The following is a 22,100-nucleotide window of genomic DNA, read 5'->3' as shown; positions in this document are numbered from 1 at the left end:
TTACGTTGCATGTAAATTGAAGCAGTTTACAATAAAAAAAATCAACACTAAAAGCACAGAAAGAGGAAAGGAATGCCAATTATGGATAGGAAAGTACTAATGAGCTATTCCATTCATACACTAACAGGCTCATTTTCGAAAGAGATGAACGTCCATCTTCCCACATAAATCGGCACTTGGGCGTCCATCTCTCAGAGACTTTCAAATCAGTATAATCGAAACCCAGTTTTGGATGTCTCTAGCGAAAGTCCGTCGCAAGGACGTCCAAATCTGAGGAGGGCGTATCGGAGGCATGATGAAGGTGGGACTTGGGTGTTCCTAAGACTTGGATGTCTTTGAGCCATAATGGAAAAAAGCAGAGACGTCCAAGACTAAAACTTGGACGTTTTCACCCAGATCTGTTTTTATTGCAAATAAGGCACAAAAAGGTGCCCGAAATGACCAGTAGACCACCAAAGGGAATCGGGGATGACCTCCACTTACTCCCCCAGTGGTCACTAACCCCTCCCGCCCTCAAAAAACATCAATAAAATATTGATTGCCAGTCTCTATGCCAGCCTCAGATGTCATACTCAGGTCCATGACAGCGCATGCAGGTCCATGGAGCAGTTTTAATGGGTGCAGTGCACGTCAGACAGGTGGACCCAGGCCCATACCCCCCCCCCACCTGTTACATTTGTGGAGGAAACGGCAAGCCCTCCAAAACCCACCAGAAACCCTCTGTACCCACATATAGTTGTCCCCTTCACCCGTAAGGGCTATGGTAGTGGTGTACAGTTGGGGGTAGTGGGTTTTGGGGTGCTCAGCACAAAAGGTAAGCGAACTATGTACCTGGGACCATTTTATGAAGTCCATTGCAGTGCCCCCTAGGGTGCCCGGTTGCTGTCCTGGCATGTCAGGGGGACCAGTGTACTACAAATGCTGGCTCCTCCCACATCCAAATGGCTTGCATTTGGACATTTTAGACCTGGATGTCTTTGGTTTCGAAAATTGCCAAAAATCAAAGATGTCCAAGTCTAAGGACGTCCAAATCCAAGGACGTCCTTGGTATTTTCGAAATGAAAGATGGACACCCATCTTTTTTCAAAAATGACCTTTTCTCCGTCTCCGAATTTGGACATTTTACAAAGACGTCCAAATTCCAACTTAGATGTATCTTTCGAAAATGCCCCTCAATGTTACATACTTGAGAGAGGAAGGTGTTACAAGCATACCAAAACAAGAGAGGACAAAAAAACTACAAAATAAAAACATCTAACAACCTTGGTCTTGGTCTCTTGCTGCAGAGTCTACCTTGGCGTAGATACAGAAAGCCTGTTGAAACAAGTAGGTTTTTAGTGAGGCACAAAATGACTTATAGGATGTTTCAAGTATGAGATGCTGCAGCAAGGAGTTCCATAAAGCTGGTGAATTAAAATAAAATGCACTGAACCTAGTGGATTTCCATCGCACTTTTGATGGATGTGGAAGAACTAATCTATTGCCTTTCAATGAACGCAGAGTATAAGAGGGAGTATAGGGGATCATCAATTAAGCAATATAAGCAGGGAAACTACTACTACTATTACTACTACTTATTTCTATAGCACCACTAGACGTACGCAGCGCTGTACACTGGACACGAAGAGACAGCCCCTGCTCAACAGAGCTTACAATCTAATTAGGACAGACAAACAGGACAAATAAGGGATAAGGTATAAGGGAATTACTAAGATGGGAATGATAAACCATGGTGAAGATTTACCTTATGGGTTAAAGTCAAGATTTTGAATTTAATTCTGAACTCAATATGTAACCAGTGAAGTTGATGGAGAAGTGGTGAGGCGTGATTGAAATGACATGCAAGTATACGACCTGCTGTATTTTGTATGGTTTGCAATCTCTTGAGTCAACAATATTGCAGTAGTCATATCTGAATGAAGGTAAGAATGAAACAGAGAGCAAAGTGCATCAAAGATCAGTACATTTTAGACTGACTGTAGCTTATGAAGGAAAAAGAAACCTGGTTTAACCACCTGAGAGATTTGAGGACCAAAGGACAGAGCAGAATCCAATATGACTCCAAGATAGATGGATATAACAAAAGAGAGGGAACGAAGTACAAACTAAAGTCCAAACAAAAAAAACAGCACCACGGGCCTTTAAAAATGGAACACAGTTCTTTAATGAATGAGCCTTGACAAAAAGACCTGACACGGGCCGTGTTTCGGTGACTAGCACCTGCGTCAGGGGTCACAGTGATGACGTGGAAAACTTGGGGAATAACTCGAATATATTCCTCTACAATATATTATTCCTTACCCCACGTCTCATATAGTAAAAGCTACAAAGCACCAAGGCACTTTCACTTTCTGTATCAAGATAGATGGGACAGGAGTAACAATTTTACCAAACAGAATAGGAGTAACTATAGGTGGAGAGATTAACCCAGTAACCCAGCAGTATCCAAAATCCATCAGTGTTATTTAATCCACTCTTCCACATGCTCTAAACAGATCTGAAGAGGTTGTAAGTCAGTTGAATTTAGGTTCATATAGTATACAAAGAGAAGATTATCTGCATAAGGGAAGGGGGAAAGGGAAATGGGACTTGATATACGGCTTTTCTAAGGTTTTTGCAACTACATTCGAAGTGGTTTACATATATTCAGGTACTTATTTTGTACCAGGGGCAATGGAGGGTTAAGTGACTTGCCCAGAGTCACAAGGACCTGCAGTGGGAATGGAACTCTGTTCTCCAGGATCGAAGTCCACTGCATTAACCACTAGGCTACTCCTCCACTCCAGAGTATGAAGTAATCCCCATAGACTGAATGAGTAAAGCTAAAGGATTAACAAACAAGTTAAACAAAGTTGGGGAAAGTACTGACCCCTGAGGGACACTACATGTAGGGTTGAAGAGTCCGAGATTGTTAGGGACTAAACTAACTGAAAGGACTGTTGCCCAAGAAAGGAAGCAAACCAGTCTAGGACTACACCCAAAATACCGAGAGAGATATCATTTTCTTTTTTTTTTTTTATATAATATGTTTTCTTGACCAATACAGTGAATGAACATTCTCAAATTACACAAAACTTATAACTAAAGACATCATTTAATAGGCAACACTGTGCCAGCAAAGAGAGATCTCCCCATTCCATTAGTTCCTGGCCAACGTCAGATTTTGAAACCAGTAATTTGGAAATAATAGTATGACGCTGCCGAACTCTGTTTCTTCATCTGATTGTCTTGAGTTTCTTAAACTGTGCCTTGTGAAACAGTAGGCCAACATCACTGCTGCTTGCCTTTAATTTCAAATGTCCTTGGAAAAATCAGAAAATTGTCACTATAGCTTTTCTCTTTCTTAAAAAAAGAATAATAAGTGCCCTTTGCAATTACGGAAATTGTTTAGATTCATTCTGATTATAGGCTTGATGTAATTGACTAAGTATTCCTATTTTAAAAAGGCAGTCTAAGGCATCTGTTAAGTTTCCTAATATTAATTTAACAACAGGACTCCATTTAAATACCATGAGATTTCACTCATTATGTAATTGCCACAGGCTTTTAATGGCTATCTTAAATAGACATCATTATTAACAGAAACATGCTGCACAAGTGAAATCAGCCACCAAGTGTGGAAGGAGACAAAGCCAAATTGATTCTAGTCAACCTGCACAAGTTTGCCTTGCTGGTGAAATTACTGTGATCTTTTTTCAATAGCCTCTGTTGCTCTTTTCTTTTCATTTTTACTAGAAAAGTCTAATTATAAAATTGGAATCAGATTTTTTTTTTCATTTTTTTCTTACACAATAAGAGAGCAGGTATAGTATTTAGGGTTGACCCTAGCATCCCATGCAATACTTCTCCAGAACTCAGATACTGCAAGACAACAGCAGTTCTACATTCAGAAAGTCCCTATGAGCTGCTCTTATCACCTGCATACCCAAGGCTTGGAAGCTCAACAGTCAGCAGCTCCATAGCCCCAGGGCCACAGCTGCACATGGTGTTTCCTGCCCTCAGTCTAAAAACTCTACATTCTGAGCAGAAGATCCCTAGACATAGAGGTGTGCATTAATATTAACCCACTGTGTCCCAGCACACCTGCTAATGTTTTACTGGTCACAGAGTAAGTGGCTGCCTTGGGGAGCTGAGTTCGGGCTGGCTTTAGATTAACCAGTGTCCACTGCAAAAATGGAAATGTACACCCTTTTTGGTGGTAGCAGGATTGACACACCTCCTCCTTTAATAAAAGGGGTGGCTGCAACATAACATCTCTCTTCTTTTACCAAAGATCTCTTCTTTCTTCCCCACTCTGCTCATCCCCCACTCCCTCCTTCTTCCAGTCCACATGGGAGATAATTTGATAAACGTAGGAAGCTAGTTTTAGGAGGACGGAACACGCATAAATCACCTCTTATAAAATATAAACTAGCATAAAAGCATACACCGTATTTTGATGGCATGTGCTTTGCTAATGAGTGCACGTATAGAGATTGGGTGCGGCATGGTTGGAGCACACAAATATGCACATACCCCTAGATTCTATATAGTGCGCCTAGAGATCCGCGCTGAAATCCAGTTGTATTCAATAACAATGTGCGTCTTAATTGGCTTAACAAACTAATCAGCATTGATAACAGCACTTAAGCAATAATCAGCACTAATTGGCAATAATTAGAATTTACACACACAACTTGCTAACCGTATTCTGTAATGAACTGTGCCTAAATTTTTTTTCTAGCCCATTATAAACCATAAAATTGTACTGCTTTGTTACCCTCCTATCTCCATGCATATCTCCCTGTCCCTCATCCACCCAACTCTTCCTATCTCTCACCTATCCACCCCCATCCTGTTAGACTGTCACTGAAATGCTTTGATGTTTCACTTATATATACTGTCATCTACCAACATTTGCTTATTTCCGATCTGACGAAGAAGGGCAACCTTCGAAAGCTAATCAAGAAATGTATTAAGTTATGTCCAATAAAAAGGTATCATCTTATTTTCTTTTCCATGTTTTATTTTGTTTTATTTCTATTGATTACCTTTAAAAGTGGACTAACACAGCTACCACACCTCTCTACTCAATAATTCCTTGGAAATTCCAAGATATAGAGACCCCCCTTATATTGAAGTCCATTAAGCAGTTGCCTTCAGAGTCTATAAATGGCACCTTAATTGTGCTTGCAAATGTGGGTGCGCACCCAATTTGCGTGCACAATAACAAGGCAATTAGTGCTAAGTGGGTCCTAACAATAAAATTATTGGTGCTAATTGGTATTAATTAAAATCCACACGCGCAAATTTATGCACAGATCAATAAAGGGGGCATGGCCATGGGAGAGTCATGGGCAAATCAGGGTGTTCCTGCAATTTAGGCACGTTGCTATAGAATAAGTTTGATCTGTGTCTAATTTTCATACGGGGATTTACACCAAGGTTTCATTTGTGTAAATGAATGTCGCCACAGTTCCTGGCATTAAGCACTATTCCATAAATGGTGCCTAACTTTGAGTGACATTTAAAGAATAATACTTAGCGCTTTTTTACGCCAATTTTTGTAGTGCTATAGAATGTAGTCCTTAATGTGCAAATTAATGTGTACTGTTAGTGCCTAAGGGGTCCTTTTACCAAGTTGAAATAAAGTTGGCCTTAGTGCTCCCTTAGAGGAGTTTTTCCCCGCACGCTTAGGCCATTATTACTGCAGACGGAAAATGGCCGATTTTCTATTTTTTTCAATTAATATCCATGGGCTAATGTTGCCATTAGTGCTCAGTCATTAAAACAAATTACTACGGGACCACTTACTGATACCTGTTTTGTAGACAGTAAGGTCTCACACGGCAATCCTACACTAATGTGGACCCCCTAACTGATTAGTGCTGAAATGTCCACTCTCCACCCCAGATACGTCCCCTCTGCAATAAAATAGAAAATAATTTTTAGTGCATAAGTAGCACTTGCAAATTAGGAAATTACTGCAGGATGCATGAGCATGTCTCGTATTAAGCGCTTTTAAGCTGCGTTAAGCACACACTAGCGCTTGCCGCAGCATAGTAAAAGGACCCCTAAGTGTGGTAACTTTAACCTTGTTGGCATGACAGCTTGTGCTATGTTAGGGGGCCGATGCTCAAAACTCAGATGCTGTACTGGAACAGAGCAGAAGAGCAACTCCCTAATGCTCAGCACTAATGAGATGCAAATATAGTCTCATTCATAGCATTGAGCATTAGGGCGTTCAGGGGGAAGATTGTGCCTGGCACATATGCTCAAGAGTTGTGTGTTCAGCACTGCTCTTGAGCGCATGCCCAGAATGTCAGGGGGGGGGGGGGGGGAAGGAGGAGGAAGAGGTGCCAGTCACCCTTTTTGTTTGGAAGAGGCGCCAGTCACCATTTTTTTGTTTCTTGTACTCAAGGCAAAGGTAGAATGCCAACAATGAAGAGAGGTCTGGTTTAAATGTCACATTTATTTCTAGTCTGCTGGATGGACTTGCTTTTTATCCAACTATTGTTCTGTGCAGACTTCCACATTTCTCTGCATCTTCACAAGATACACAGCACTCTTCTCCTTTCACTCTTTTATTTTAACATGACTTTTGTAACCCTTAAGAGATGCCTTCCTTAAAAAAAAATTGATCAAGAGCATGAATAAAGTTTGTTCAGATGGGACAATTGATTTTCTGTCTTTACAAATGAAAACAAGCTTCTCCTGACACCCTAATGCCAGCTCTGAGCTGGCGTAGGGTTTACAGTGGGAAGAGCGCCCTTGTTGGTGTGCTGTCCACTGAGCATTGGGGAGGAATAGGGAAAGACCTCATCAGCATGCATTTACATGCGCATTGTGCTGTAAGCCATCGAGCTCCTTGGTTCACAAGCTTGTCGGCTCTGAGCATTCTGTGCTAGCAAATGCGGGTGCTAGTCCGGCATTAATAGCCTCTAGCACCCAACATCTGGAATAGCCTTCCCCTCCTCCTTCAGTCTGAGTCTTCCTTCAAAACTTTTAAGATGTCTTTAAAAACCTGGCTGTTCAATCAGGCATTCGGTGGATCGGATTGACCAGCAGTTCTGGAATTCACTGGTGGCCTCTCCCCATTCAACTCCCCCCCCCCCCCCTCCTCTTTTGGTCTGATTGTTAAGCTTTCCTATCTGAAAATGGAGTTCTTTTCTTCTCTTCCAAATTTTAGTATATATATCTCGCTCTCTTCTGCCTTTGGCAGCTATAGCAGTCTAGTAAGTTTTAATAAATAAATAAGGCCACTTTTTACCACAGCTTAATGAAAGTGCCTCTAAGTAATCACTGTTCTAAAATCAGACAAAGGAAGAAAAGGAAGAAAAGGAAGAAAAGAGGGATACCTTAATAGTTGCAAAGCAGGGAGGCCAGGGTTCAAATCCAACATCTCACAATGACATTCTTTGTGACCTTGAGCAAATGACTTAACCCCCATTGCCTCAGGTACAAGTGTGATTGAAAGCCAGTTTGGCTAATAAAATAATCTGTGTACCTGATTGTAAATTGTCTTGAGACGAGATTTGGAAATGGTGAATAATAAAGCTAAAATCCAAAGGTTTTATACAAAAGGGTCATGGATGAAATATACCTCCTTTCTGTGGTTCAGCCAAAGTGGTTTACATTTATTATATAACGGTACTTTCTCTCTCCCTAGAGGGCTCACAATCTAAGCTTTTTTTTGTTAGTGTTTGTTTGTTTTTGTACCATAGGAGATAGTAACTTATACGAAGATACTTTAACTACATCCTTCACTTGTGAACACATTAATAACTGGAAGCCAAAATGGACCCCTGTTGATAGTCAAAAAAACAAAAGGCTTCTGAAAAATTAGAAATTATTAAGGCTTCTTTTTTCCCAAGATTAAACTATTAGCAATCATCCACTATAAACTTTTATTTATACAGTTGGCAGCAAAAGATGAAACAGCATCTAGACTTGTCTCAAATGGAGCACAGAAATTGGATATCATCTATTTAAGTGCAGTATTCTACATGCAATGATTGGAAAACATTGCACAATGGTTGTAAATAAATATGAAAACATTGCAACCAACACAAAACCCTTGTGGGACTCTAGATATTAAAGGCTACAATTGGAAATTTGATTTATCCACATCAATATTTTGTGTTTTGATCCATAAGAAAAGGGGCAACCACAGTTGAAATTTGACACAAGACAAGTGCATGTCTGATGGTATCCAAAGCACAGAAATACCAAGTAGAATCAATGCTGCTTCTTCTATATCAAATTTACATCTTGTGAAGTTCACTGAAGAAAAGATACTATTAAGGTTTCTAAGCTTTGATTCTTACAAGATTCATATTGATGAAAATCTAAAACTTTTCTTGCAAGAAATCTTGTACTTGTAAGGATACTAGCTTTTCAAATGGCATATTTGAAAAAGGGCAGTAGCTAATGAGATCTAGCATATGAAGTAATGGTTCTTTGAATAAGGTATCTCAGAATCTCCTTCCGACTGCTCTTTACATAGTAACATAGTAACATAGTAGATGACGGCAGAAAAAGACCTGCATGGTCCATCCAGTCTGCCCAACAAGACAACTCATGTGTGCTACTTTTGTGTATATAAGTCTGCCCAGCACTAGCCCCGCCTCCCAACCACCAGCTCTGGCATAGACCGTATAAGCCTGCCCAGCACTATCCCCGCCTCCCACCACCAGCTCTGGCACAGACCGTATAAGTCTGCCCAGCGCTATCCCTGCCTCCCAACCTCCAGTCCCGCCTCCCACCACTGGCTCTGGCACAGACCGTATAAGTCTGCCCCGCACTATCCCCGCCTCCCAACCTCCAGCCCCGCCTCCCACTACCGGCTCTGCTATCCAATCTCAGTTAAGCTCCTGAGGATCCTTTCCTTCTGAACAGGATTCCTTTATGTTTATCCCACGCATGTTTGAATTCCGTTACCGTTTTCCTCTCCACCACCTCCCGCGGGAGGGCATTCCAAGCATCCACCACTCTCTCCGTGAAGAAATACTTCCTGACATTTTTCTTGAGTCTGCCCCCCTTCAATCTCATTTCATGTCCTCTCGTTCTACCGCCTTCGTATCTCCGGAAAAGGTTCGTTTGTGGATTAATACCTTTCAAATATTTGAACGTCTGTATCATATCACCCCTGTTTCTCCTTTCCTCCAGGGTATACATGTTTAGGTCAGCAAGTCTCTCCTCATACGTCTTGTTACGCAAATCCCATACCATTCTCGTAGCTTTTCTTTGCACCGCTTTGATTCTTTTTACATCCTTAGCAAGATACGGCCTCCGAAACTGAACACAATACTCTAGATGGGGCCTCACCAACGACTTATACAGAGGCATCAACACCCCCTTTCTTCTGCTGGTCACACCTCTCTCTATACAGCCCAACAACCTTCTAGATACAGCCACCGCCTTGTCACACTGTTTACCTTCAGGAACAGTGACTAAACAGTAGACTAAAATCCTCCATTACATAATAAAGACATAAGCCAAGGGGAAGCCAGATTTTGTCAGTCATGTGTAAGTACTCTAAGAATATAAGAATTTCCATACTGGGCCAGACCAGTATCCTGCTTGCAACGTCAGCCATTCCAGGTTACAAGCACGTTGCAGAATCCCAAAGAGCAAGAAGATATCAAAATACCAACTCCAGGGATAAGTAATAGCTTTCCTTGTGTCTACCTTTATAGCAGATTGTGGCCTTTTCCTCCAGGAACATGTCCAAACCTTTTTTTTAACTCAGATATGCAAACTACTTTTACCTCATCCTCTGGCAACAAGATCCAGAGCTTAACTGTTTGTTGAGTAAAAAAATATTTCCTACTCCTACAAGTATTTCCTTGAAACCGATTGAGTATCTCCTCATCTTTGCACTTTTTGAAAGTAAACAATCAATTCACATTTACTGATGCTACTCCACTCAGGATTTTGTACATCTCAATCATATCTCCCCCTCAGCCGTCTCTTTTCCCAGCTGAAGAGCCCTTACCTTTGAATCCTTTTCTCATATGGGAGAAGTTCCATCCCCTTTATCATTTTGATCACTCTTCCTTGAACCTTTTCTAATTCCACTATTTGAGATACAGTGACCAGAATTGCAATTAATACTCAATGTTGTGATATAGTTTACTTCATAGGTTCAATGTCACGTTTCAAAACTCAGCTTGTTTTACACTTTATAAAATATGAATATATGCATGCAAAATAAGCTGAAACATTTGTACATATGTGTGTATATGTACTTCCTATGGGGTTATTTTCAAAAGGGAGAGTTAACATTTACATTATCTTAGAAAATTGGTGTAACTTATATGCATATGTGCTGTATAAGTTAGATGGTCTGTTGTAAAATTTCCTTCAAAGTATTTGGCAGTGGAGGGAGTCTGCGTTGCCTTTTCTGAGGTAACCCCAGAATTTGAGTATTTTTTCACCTGTTGATTTGCCAAGGCACACGTTGTAGCTCTGCTTTTGTAGTTGTAGTTCAAACTAGCCATTGCATAGAAGAACAGGGAAGTGCTTAATAAATACTTCTGTCTTCATGGAAGAAAATCCTGGAGTAGGACCTCGGTTGGCTGATAAAGGTACATATAAGAATGAAGTAGATTTCACACCATTCACAGAAGAAAGCGTTTATGAACAACTTGAAAAACTGAAAATGGGCAAAGCCATTGGGCTGGATGGATCCCAGAATCTTGAGGGAGCTCAGAGAGGTACTGGCGGGTTCTCTAAAAGATTTGTTTAATAAATTCTTGGACACGGGAGAGGCTCTGTAGAATTTCATAAGAGCGGATGTCTCTCCACAAAAATGGAAACAGAGAAGATGTTGGAAACTACAAACTGGTAAGCCTTACTTTAGTGGCTGGAAAGGTAATAGAGGCACTACTCAAGGAAAGGATAGTGAATTTCCTGAAATCTACAAAACTGAGGCAATGTGGTTTACCAAAGGAAAACCGTGGCAAATTAATCTGATTGATTTATTTGATTGGGTGACAAGAGAATTGGATAGTGGACACACATTATGTGTAATCTACTTGGATTTTAGTAGGGCCTTTGACATGGTTCCTCGTGAGAAACTTATGAATAAACTCAGCGGGCTAAAGTTAGGACCCAAAGTGGTGAACTGGATTGGAAACTGGTTGACTGACAGAGGGTGGTGGTAACTGACATGTGGATGGGCATTTTCGAAAGAAACGTCCAAGTTGCGATTTGGATGTCTTTGCAAAACTTCCAAATCCAGGGGCGGGGAAAACGTCCAAATCCAGGGGTAGAGTGTATGCAAATCAAGTTCATGCATATTCATTGTGGATACCCTGAAAACCTGACTGGCAAGGGGTACTCCAGGACTGGACTTGGGAAACACTGGCCTAGACAAAAGGAGAGAGAGAGGGGGGAGGGAGAGATATGATACAGATATGTAAGTATTTGAAATGCATTAATATAGATACCTAACACTTCAAGAGATTTGGAGGTGGTAGAACTTGAGGACATGGATTCAGGTTGCAAGGCGGTAGATTTAGGAGTAACTTCAGGACATAACTTTTCTCAGAGAGGGTAGTGGATAGGAGAGGTGGTGAAGTCAAAAACAGTGAGGGAATTCAACAATGCATGGGATTAATACAGGGGATGCCTGAACAGAAAGATGATAGAAACAAAACTTGGCAGTTGAGTTACTACTACTACTTAACATTTCTAAAGCGCTACTAGGGTTGCGCAGCGCTGTACAATTTAATACAGAAGGACAGTCCCTGCTCAAGGAGCTTACAATCTAAAGGACAAATGCACGGTTGTTATGTTGTTATGTTGGGCAAGTGTAGTTGGGAACTAAGGCCAATGCCAGATGAACATGTATGGTCTGTGTCCTGCAAATGGCAATAGACTGATATAGATCAAGTCTGTATAGTTTCTATCACTTTATTATCATATGCTACAAGTGAAGGTGCTGTGTATCTCAAGGAAGAGGGGAAGACATCTTAATGTTGAAATTAGAAAATTAATCAAAAGTATTTCTAACAGTATTTATAGCATGTGGAGAGGCATTTTTGATAAAACATTTAAGACTGATTTTGGACATTTTGGGGCTCATTTTTGAAAGAGAAAAACATTTCTTCTTCTCAAATCATCCAAATAGGTATTTTTGAAACCTATTTTATGTCTATCTGTGCATTTCATTTCCAATGTGTCCAAATCACAAGGGGGCATATTGGGGGCAGTTTGGAGGCAGGATTAGGGTGTGCCTAACACCTGGAAATTTTACAGCCATAATGGAACAAAACGAAAATGTCTTCTGCTAAAACCACTTTGGTTTAGACCTGTTTTTCTAAAAAAATAAGACAAAAAAGGTGCCCTAAATGACTAGATGACCAATGGAGGGATTCAGGGATGACCCGCTTACTCCTTCAATGGTCACTGACCCCCTCCCACTCCACAAATATGTGAATAATAGTACACATCAGCCTCTATGACAGCCTCAGATGTTATAGCCAGGTCAATTAGAGCAGCATACAGGTCCCTAGAGTAGTATAGTGGTGGATGCAGTGCAGTGTAGACAGCTGGACCCAGGCCCATACCTTCCTCTACCAGTTACACTTGTGGTGGAAACTGTGAGCCCTCCAAAACTCACCAGACACCCACTATACCCACATATAAGTGCCCCCTTCACCCATAAGGGCTATTATAGTGGTGTACTGTAGAGGGTAGTGGATTTTGGAGGGCTCACCATAAAAGATAAGGCGCAATGGTGAGATGTGTACCTGGGAGCATTTATATGAAGTCCACAGCAGTGCCCCATTGCTCTCCTGGGATGTCTGTGGGACCAGTATGCTAAAAATACTGGCCCCTCCTATATCCCAATGGCTTAATTTTGTGCATTTTTAACTTGTGTGGTCTTTTTTCCCGAAAATGGCCTAAACAGATAAATGCACAAAGTATAAAATCGTGTTCAAAACGGTATTTTTGAAAGAAAATAGTAATTTTTCTTCTTTTGAAAATGGGTATATTTCCTATTCGAATTTGGTACGTTTAGCACAAAATGTCCAAAATCCGACTTAGACGAACTATCAAAAATGCCCTTGTTTGTTAGAAACGTCAAAAAATGGAGTGGTGAACATAGTTATTTTCAAACCTGAAAAACATCTCTCTTTTTGGTTTTCCTAGACATTTCGTGCTCAGTGCATTTTTCTTTTGGGACCACTTTGGAAAATAAAATGTCCAAGAAAAAAAAAAAAAAAACGCTAAAGCCAGCCATTGGGATGTGTGAGGGCCATCATTCTCAGTAGACTGGCCAGGCAGACATCCCAGCAGCAGTGGGGCAGCCTAGGGGGCACTGCAGTGGACTTCACATAAAAGGTCTCAGGCACACATTTCACCATAACCTCCTTCTATTGTATGGTAAGTCCTCCAGGAGCAGAAAAATACCTACTATACCTCACTGTACAGCACTAGAATACCTCTCAAGCTTGCAGGTGTCACCTATATGTAAGTACAGTAGGCATTTAGTGTTTTTTGGACGTCTCACATGTTGCATCACAAGTGTACCGTTTAGAACAGGATATGGGCCTGGATCCCCTTCTCTACAGTCCACTGCATTGACCACTAGGCTACTCCTTGGACTGCGTGCTGCTCCAATAGGAATGCCCATCATATCTGAAGCTGTCATAGAGCCTGGTATGTACTGTCACTGTCACATCTTAGGGGGCTGGGAGGGGGTCAGTGACCATTGGGGGATTAAGGGTGATTAAGCCAATCCTTTCAGTGGACATTTGGTCATTTAGGGCACTTTTTGGTCACTTAGTCGTGATTGAAACAGGTCTAGCCAAAAACATCTTCATTTTGGCCTTAGACGTTTTCATTTTGTTCCATTATTGCAAACCGAACAAAGAGGGTAAACAGCATACATAGAAAGCATAGGCACCCGGTATAAGAGGCTTGGAGAGGCTAAGCCTCCCCTGAGGGGTTTAAATTGTTGATTTACTTCCATCCTCACAGCAGGAGCTGCAGTGAAAGCCCTCTAGCCTTGTGTAACCGGTTATAGAAATTGGTTTATGGTTTAATTTGTTTACCTTACTGCTGGGAGAGCAGGGGGGGGGGGGGCTGGCTGGAGGTGTCCTGGGTTGCCAGGGAGATATTTAACGAGAATGACTTCCTGACCTGCACTGAGGACAGATAGCAGCAGAATCGGATACTGGGTCAGCATGATCAGAAAAAGTCACCAGACAACAAAGGTAGAAAAGATCATTTTATTTTCACTATAGTGTTTGGAATATGTCCAATTTGAGAATCAGGTGCTCAACATTAAAAGTTTATATTTATTTACTTATTTATGGCATTTTATCCCACATTAAACATGAATTAGGATGTTTTGTGGCTCTACATGAGAATTGTGATGATATGATCCTTTGTTTCATATTGTTGACGGTCTGCATTTTCCGTATGGGTGGTATATTGGTGTATTAGGTTCTGCCCAGTATAATATTTATGGTACAGTAAGGTTCTGAGTGTGTTTTTGCATAAAGTTGTGCATAGTGTTTTGCAGTTGAGCGATTGTGGTTAGAATATGCTTTGAGCAACCACTTTATTCTTTGACATATGATACATATCTAATATCTAAATTTAATAAAAGGTATTAATTGTGACTTTTATTTATTTATTTTTTCTGTGTGTTATTAGACAATTATGGATTTAAGCTCCACCCCTGGCCCCACCCTAACCCCGCCCCCTTCAGCCTCCCCAAACAGTTGGGCCACCGACCGCCTATGATAGAAAGAACACAAACAAAAAAAGCAATACTGGGCCTTCAAGACTGAGACAATAGGAGTATTTTTATTGATACTCCTGTTGTCTCAGTCTTGAAGGCCCAGTATTGCTTTTTTTGTTCCATTATTGCAGTCATCTTTTGCTGCCGCCCATGTCCCGCCCAAAACATGCCCCAATACACCCCTTTTGAAGTTTGGGTGAACTGTGGAGCAAATTGTCTAAAATCAGGGTGTAAAAATTGCAACTTGGATATTTTTGAGAGAAAAAAGTCCTTCTGCTACCTTAGAATGTTTTTTGGATGTGCTTTTATTTTGAAACGATCCCCATATTGTCCCAAGACTGCATCATATTTAACTGCCTGCAAATGGGTGGCATGATGGCAAATTGCCAACCAATGTTTGAGCATGAATGATTATAACCTGCACAAAGTGGCGGGTGCAGCTCTGGACACATTGTTGGGCAGACTGGGTGGACTGTACAGGTTTTTATCTGCTGTCATGCATTATATGCTACTGTGTATTTTGAATTAATTCCCATCTTTTTCAGTTGTAGCTCAGTTTACAATCAGATACAGCAGGTATTTTCTTCTCTCTGTAGGGCTTACAAACTATGGGGCCCTTTTACTAAATTGCAAGAAGCCCTAAGGTGGGCTTAGCAAAGGAGAAAAGGCTTACCGCAAGACACATTAACACATTTTGCAGTAATTTGCCTGTTTTTTTAAAAGGGGCATGTCATGGGTGGAGACTAGGCATAGAGGCATTAACTAGTTGTTGCTTTAGGATTAGTGCGTGCTAACTGGTTAACACTGGGTTAACATGAGAGCACTTAGGGGGAGGGCATTCAATATAGGTCACCCAAAGTTAGGCACCAGGATGATGCTTGCTAATGCAAATTTTATAAAAGCATGCAGAATTAAGAACATGAGAATAGGCATACTGGGTCAGACCAATGATCCATCCAGCCCAGTATGCTGTTTCAAACAGTGGCCAATCCAGGTCACAAGTACCTGGCAGAAACCAGTAGTAACAACATTCTATGCTACCACTCCCAGGGCAAGCAGTGGTTTCCCCATGTGTGTCTCAATAGCATACTATGGACTTTTCCTCCAGGAATTTGTCCAAACCTTTTTAAACCCAGATACGCTAACCGCTGTTACCACATCCTCCGGCAATGAGTTTCATAGATACCAAGTTGCTAAGTGGTGCAATTCACTGGCAATGGCAATCAAGGGTCAGCCTGATTACTTGGTATTTTGCAAAAGACTGAAAACTTTCCTCTTTTAGAGGTTTCAACCCATTGATGGAGTGTGCTAGATTGTAACTGGCCATCAATGGTTTAATATTTAGTTCGTATTTGTATCTTATTTGTGCTACTCTGCTTTTACATGATATTTTGTTTATGGTATTGTAAACCTTGCCTGTTGTTTTATTTATTATAAGTCACATTGAACTTGAGTATGGTATCAGTGGTTAGCGTATCTGGGTTTAAAAAAGGTTTGGACAAGTTCCTGGAGGAAAGGTTCATAGACTGCTATTGAAAGAGACATGGGGAAAGCCACTACTTGTTCCTGGGATCAGTAGCATGACTCTTGCTACTATTTAAGATTCTGTCAGGTACTTGTGACCTGAATTAGCCATTGCTGGAAGCAGAATACTGGGCTAGATGGACCATTGGTCTGACCCAGTATGGCTATTCTTATGTTCGGGATAATGTGGAATATAAATGTCAACATTACTACTACTACTACTACTATTTAGCATTTCTATAGCGCTACAAGGCGTACGCAGCGCTGCACAAACATAGAAGAAAGACAGTCCCTGCTCAAAGAGCTTACAATCTAATAGACAAAAAATAAAGTAAGCAAATCAAATCAATTAATGTGTACAGGAAGGAGGAGAGGAGGGTAGGTGGAGGCGAGTGGTTACAAGTGGTTACGAGTCAAAAGCAATGTTAAAGAGGTGGGCTTTCAGTCTAGATTTAAAGGTGGCCAAGGATGGGGCAAGACGTAGGGGCTCAGGAAGTTTATTCCAGGCGTAGGATGCAGCGAGACAGAAGGCGCGAAGTCTGGAGTTGGCAGTAGTGGAGAAGGGAACAGATAAGAAGGATTTATCCATGGAGCGGAGTGCATGGGAAGGGGTGTAGGGAAGGACGAGTGTGGAGAGATACTGAGGAGTGAAAAAAATATTTCTTCCCATTTGTGTTAAAAGTATTTCTATGTACTTTCATTTGAAAGATTAAAACAACAATTCACTTCTACTTGTTCTACACCAGTCAGGGTTTTGTACTGCCTTTCTAGAATACTAGCTCAGTATGCAATTTAACACCAAAGGCTGGTGTAAATGCAACTACTGGTGTACACAACTACTATTGGTTAATCGCGGAAATGCAAGTATTGTATAACTGTGCACCTAATTCGCATGCTAGTCCCCTGTCTACACTCCCTTTGGAGTTGTGAATGAGATAAGTTAGGTGTGCAGGTTATAGAATAGGGGCATGGGGCATTTAGCACCTGTTAAATGCCAATAATTAATTGCTATTACCTATTTAGCAGTTAGTTTCTGCTGGACCTGTGAGCCACGCCCAAAAATTGCCCACCCAACTTTAGGCAAATTATACAAAATCTAAGGATTAGTGACTTCTAAAAAGGAGGCTGTAAGGTGCTGATGATCAGAAGTCCTGCGCTGTTCCAAGTAGCGTTCTAAAAATAGTACTGGAACAGCGTGGGGCTATAATGCCCCTATGATCAGAGCTAATATCATGCAAATTTAGGCATCTTATTAGCTCTGATCATAGGAGTAAAGTGCGGGAGGATTGTGCCGGAGTGGAGGAGTGGCCAGAGCACCAGTCTTGCAATCCAGAGGTAGCCAGTTCAAATCCCACTGCTGCTCCTTGTGATCTTGGGCAAGTCACCTAACCCTCCATTGCCTCAGGTACAAACTTAGATTGTGAGCCCTCCTGTGACAGAGAAATATCCAGTGTACCTGAATGTAACTCACTTTGAGCTACTACTGAAAAAAGTGTGAGCAAAATCTAAATAAATAAATAAAATAAAAAGAAAGCCCAGACCTGTCAAACCCCCCAGACCTCTGCCATACCCTTCATCCTGGTGGCCTAGTGCCACACCAAGCCTCCCCAAACAGCAACACAGGGCCCCCAGCCCTCCCCCCCAACTCATCTTGAGAGAGCCATTTGGAAGATGAAGAGGTTTTGAAGGTTGCAGTCATATTAGATGTACACTTTGTACTTTAATTCTTGTGTGCGATTCTACAGTTTTTATCCCCTAAAGCAGTTTGATTGTAAAACAGGGAACCCCTGTCGGAATTTTACAGAGTAAACCACTAAGATAAGTATGTTTTTTATATGTAGATTTCTTCTTTTTACATTTTATTCTGCATCAGTTGATGAATTGCTTATGAAACGTTTATTATATTACAGGATTGTGGAGTTTTTTTTAATGACTGATGATTATTGTGAAAGTTCCAACACCAGATGCACTGCTGACTTACTAGATAATCTAATTACACCTCTAGCAGTGATTATTTTGCAAATGAGGGAAAAGACTCAACCACTACGGCTATATTTACACATTGGTGTTCATTGTATAGCACGTAGAAAAAGTCATCACAGTCTGTGATGACTTTTTCTACGTGCTATACAATGAACACCAATGTGTAAATATAGCCGTAGTGGTTGAGACTTTTCCCTCATTTGCAAAATAATCACTGCTAGATGTGTAATTTGATGATTATTGTGAGCCACCTATATATTGAAGGTTTTACCTTACGAATTAGGTGAGACTCCTGTTGTTTACTGAGGTCTTTTTCCCCCACTTTTTCAAGTGTAAGCAATTCCTCTATATTTTTGAAGTACTTAATTGAATTCTACTGATTCTTTTGGTAATTGAAATCGACCATTACTATAATGTTGCCCAATTTACCAGCTTTCCTAATTTCTGTAAACATTTCTTCATCTGTCTGTTCATTCTGTCCTGGCAGATGGTAGTACAACCCTACAAGAATACTCCTTCCCTTCACACATAGAATATCTATCCATAATGATTCCACGCTGCTATCTGTTTCATGTGGAATGTTTATTTTATTTACTCAGTTCTCTCTTTAACACATAGCACAACCCCTCACCTTCCAATTTGATCCTCTCTGTCATTGTGATAGAATTTGTATCATGTTAACACAGTAGTGAAGCATGGGCATGTTTCCCACATAGGTGTGTAGTTCATAGACTACCACGAACTGCACACATCATTGGGTGCACCTAGACACACCAACCTACTCCTGCTGTTGACATGGAGTAAGAGGGCATGCCAATGCCAACCTTACACTAGTATTCTATAGCAGACTCTTGCTGCCAAGATGCCAGTATGGAATTGTCGCTAAGTGCAAGGGCATCTAGTCTCAGGCGCTTATTTATAGAATTGTGTTTGTACCTGAGGCAATGGAGGGTTAAGAAAGGAATTCTATAAATGGTGCTAAAACTTGGGTGCCGAAAAAATTCAATGCTAACCACTATTCTATAAAGAGGGCTCGCCTTTTAGAATAGCATTTAGCGTGGATCCCATGCCTAACTTTTGGGTGCCGGACTTACGCCTGCTAAAACCTGGTGTAAATTCCGGAATCCAAATTAGGCATGGTAAGGCAGTATTCTATAATTCCACGTGCAACTTTTCAGAATGCTCCTGGCAATGTCCCCTTTTTAGAAAAATGCTGCGACAGGCGCTAATGGCATGCATCCAGTTGTGTGTGCAAATCCTAATTGATGTCAATTAACTGCAGTAATTGGTTGTTAGTGCCAATTACTGCTAGTTAAGAGCTCTTTAATCAATTAATTTGCACACACACCCACATTTTGGCACATAACTTTGGGTGCCATATATAGAATCTGGGGGTAAGTGACTTGCCTAAGATCACAAAGAGCATCAGTGAGGTTTGAACCCTGATTTTCCTTGTTCTTAGCCCACTGTTCTAACCACTAGGTTACTTCTTCATATATGATGCTTTTCACAATACTTTATTTTTCAATGCTCTATGCTGCTCATTCAATAACTTTATTCAATTTGCATCTTGTTGCAGCGAGGGGAAAATGCCTAAGCCAAGGGGTATATGGGAAGTGTTAATAGTAATACACATCATCTTATCCTGGGACAGCAGTTCTTGTAAGAGATGGAGACCTCTTTCAGGAGCAATGATGTACAGAGATTTGCATTTCAGGTCATAATCCACTGGCCTTGCAGGTGGGCAGCTTGACACAACAATGGTGTATCTTGTGATGCTATAAAATGTGAATGGAGTGCACCATGCTGAAGGCCATCATAGCTTGGTGGGTTATTGGCTGAGATGGTAGTACCTTTGACAGACAAGTGGGCAGTGTGGCACAGTACCCAGCATACCTTTGGAACTGCAAAGCATGAGTTAGGTTGCTGTCAGTGTTGGAAGGGACCATTCTAGTCTGATAACATGGCAGGACCCCAGGGTTTTATATGGATCTACCTTAGTCATTACTGCAGTAGGCTGACAAACCTGGGTGCTATAGATTGCCTATCCTACCCATGGCAGGCTGGCATATAACCTTAATGCATAACTTGTGTACAAATAAATAAATTTGTTACCATTAAATCCACTTAAAACTCATTTAATAACTCATGACTTTTGGGCTCTAGGAGAGGAATAGACAGCGATGGGAAGATACAGTTGCCCAAGTTTTAGGTGTATAAATAAATGTCTAATAATTACTTGCCACCATTTCACTTTAAGTATCACTACAATTAACAAAAGACTATTTGCCTCAGGATTAGATGATGTAAAGGTTCTTATTCACTCCAGGACTGGTTTGACTATTTTCTGTTTCTGTAGAATTAAATTTCAGTGAACAACAAGGAAACAGCAGGATTAGGTAAAAGACTCAGCTGGGTATTTTATAGTTATTAGGGAAAAAACATCTGGAGCTCTGTAAGGATATAATATGCTTAAGAATTACATTTTTTAATCTGCAATGTTAGATTTGTTACATAGCAGGAGCCTCCTAACAAAAGTCTTTCTACATTGTTTAATAATAAATTTTATTACCTCCTTGTCTGATTTGTCATCTAGTCTGGCGTTCAATATATTTTTATTGAACTCAGAAGGTTTTTAAAAATACATTGTTCATTTAGTGAACTCAACATATAAGTCTACTGGGAGGATACTAATACCACAATCTACAATGTAGTTTATGTAATGATGTAACCATAAAAGTTGCAGTTAAAGAAAGGTTTCCAAATTCCCTCATATGTTTTAAGCCTATTACAATTTTGGGTCACAACATGTTCATATTTGCAAAACAATCATACTATAGCCTCTTTCATTAGAATGTATTAAGCAGTTAACATGGGAGCACACACACACTTACAAGAGTAGTTAATGCAGTGGCTTGATATCTAAGGGTATGTCAACTAAAGAGTGTTAAACCCTAATGTGCACTTAGAGATATGATAGAGGTCTATAAGATAATGAGTGGAATGGAACGGGTCGATGTGGAGCGTCTGTTTACGCTTTCCAAAAATATTAGGACAAGGGGGCATGCGATGAAGCTGCAGTGTGGTAAATTTAAAACGAATCGGAGGAAATTTTTCTTCACTCAACGCGTAGTTAAACTCTGGAATTCGCTGCCGGAAAAGGTGGTTAAGGCGGTTAACTTCAAAAAAGGGTTGGACGGCTTCCTAAAGGAAAAGTCCATAGACCGTTATTAAATGGATTTGGGGAAAACCCACTATTTCTGGGATAAGCAGTATAAAATGTTTTGTACTTTTTGGGATCTTGCCAGGTATTTGTGATCTGGATTGGCCACTGTTGGAAACAGGATGCTGGGCTTGATGGACCTTTGGTCTTTCCCAGTATGGCAATACTTATGTACTTATGTTATTGAATGGACGAGGGAATACAGTATTTCTAGGATGGGCGGGACAAATTGCTTGTTCTTTTGGCCGCTGTTGGTGACAAGATGCTGGGCTCGATAGACCCTTGGTCTGTCCCAGCATGGCGATGCTTTGTACTTATGAACATGGAGAAACGCTTACTGCAAAGTGCATTAAATCGTTTTGCGGTAAACAACATTTTTGCACATGCTAAGAGCGCATTATTTATATTCTTGTATTTATTTTTTAGAGGTGACATGTCAGGGACAGAGAATGAGCATGCATATGCTAATCAGCTAATGCATTGACATATGTGTCCTCTGTTTAGCGTGTCTATAACATGGAGCACTTAGGGCTAGATTCAGTAAATGGTGCCTAAAAAAATCAGCACAGAACCCCCCCCCCCCCCCGTAAATGGTGTTCTATAAGCCCTGCCTAAAGTTTGGCATGGTTT

General features: G+C 40.8%; 1 protein-coding gene across 1 annotated transcript in view; it reads left to right on the top strand.

The window, feature by feature from the left end:
- The window catches only part of GPR158 (G protein-coupled receptor 158), a 452,345-nt gene that overhangs the window by 212,034 nt on the left and 218,211 nt on the right, over positions 1 to 22,100 (top strand). The gene's annotated exons all lie outside the window — the stretch shown is intronic.

Source organism: Microcaecilia unicolor, chromosome 1, assembly GCF_901765095.1.
Source record: "Microcaecilia unicolor chromosome 1, aMicUni1.1, whole genome shotgun sequence".
NCBI lineage: Eukaryota > Metazoa > Chordata > Amphibia > Gymnophiona > Siphonopidae > Microcaecilia > Microcaecilia unicolor.
The sequence above is the reverse complement of the archived record's forward strand: the minus strand, read 5'-3'. Positions and strand labels throughout refer to the sequence as shown.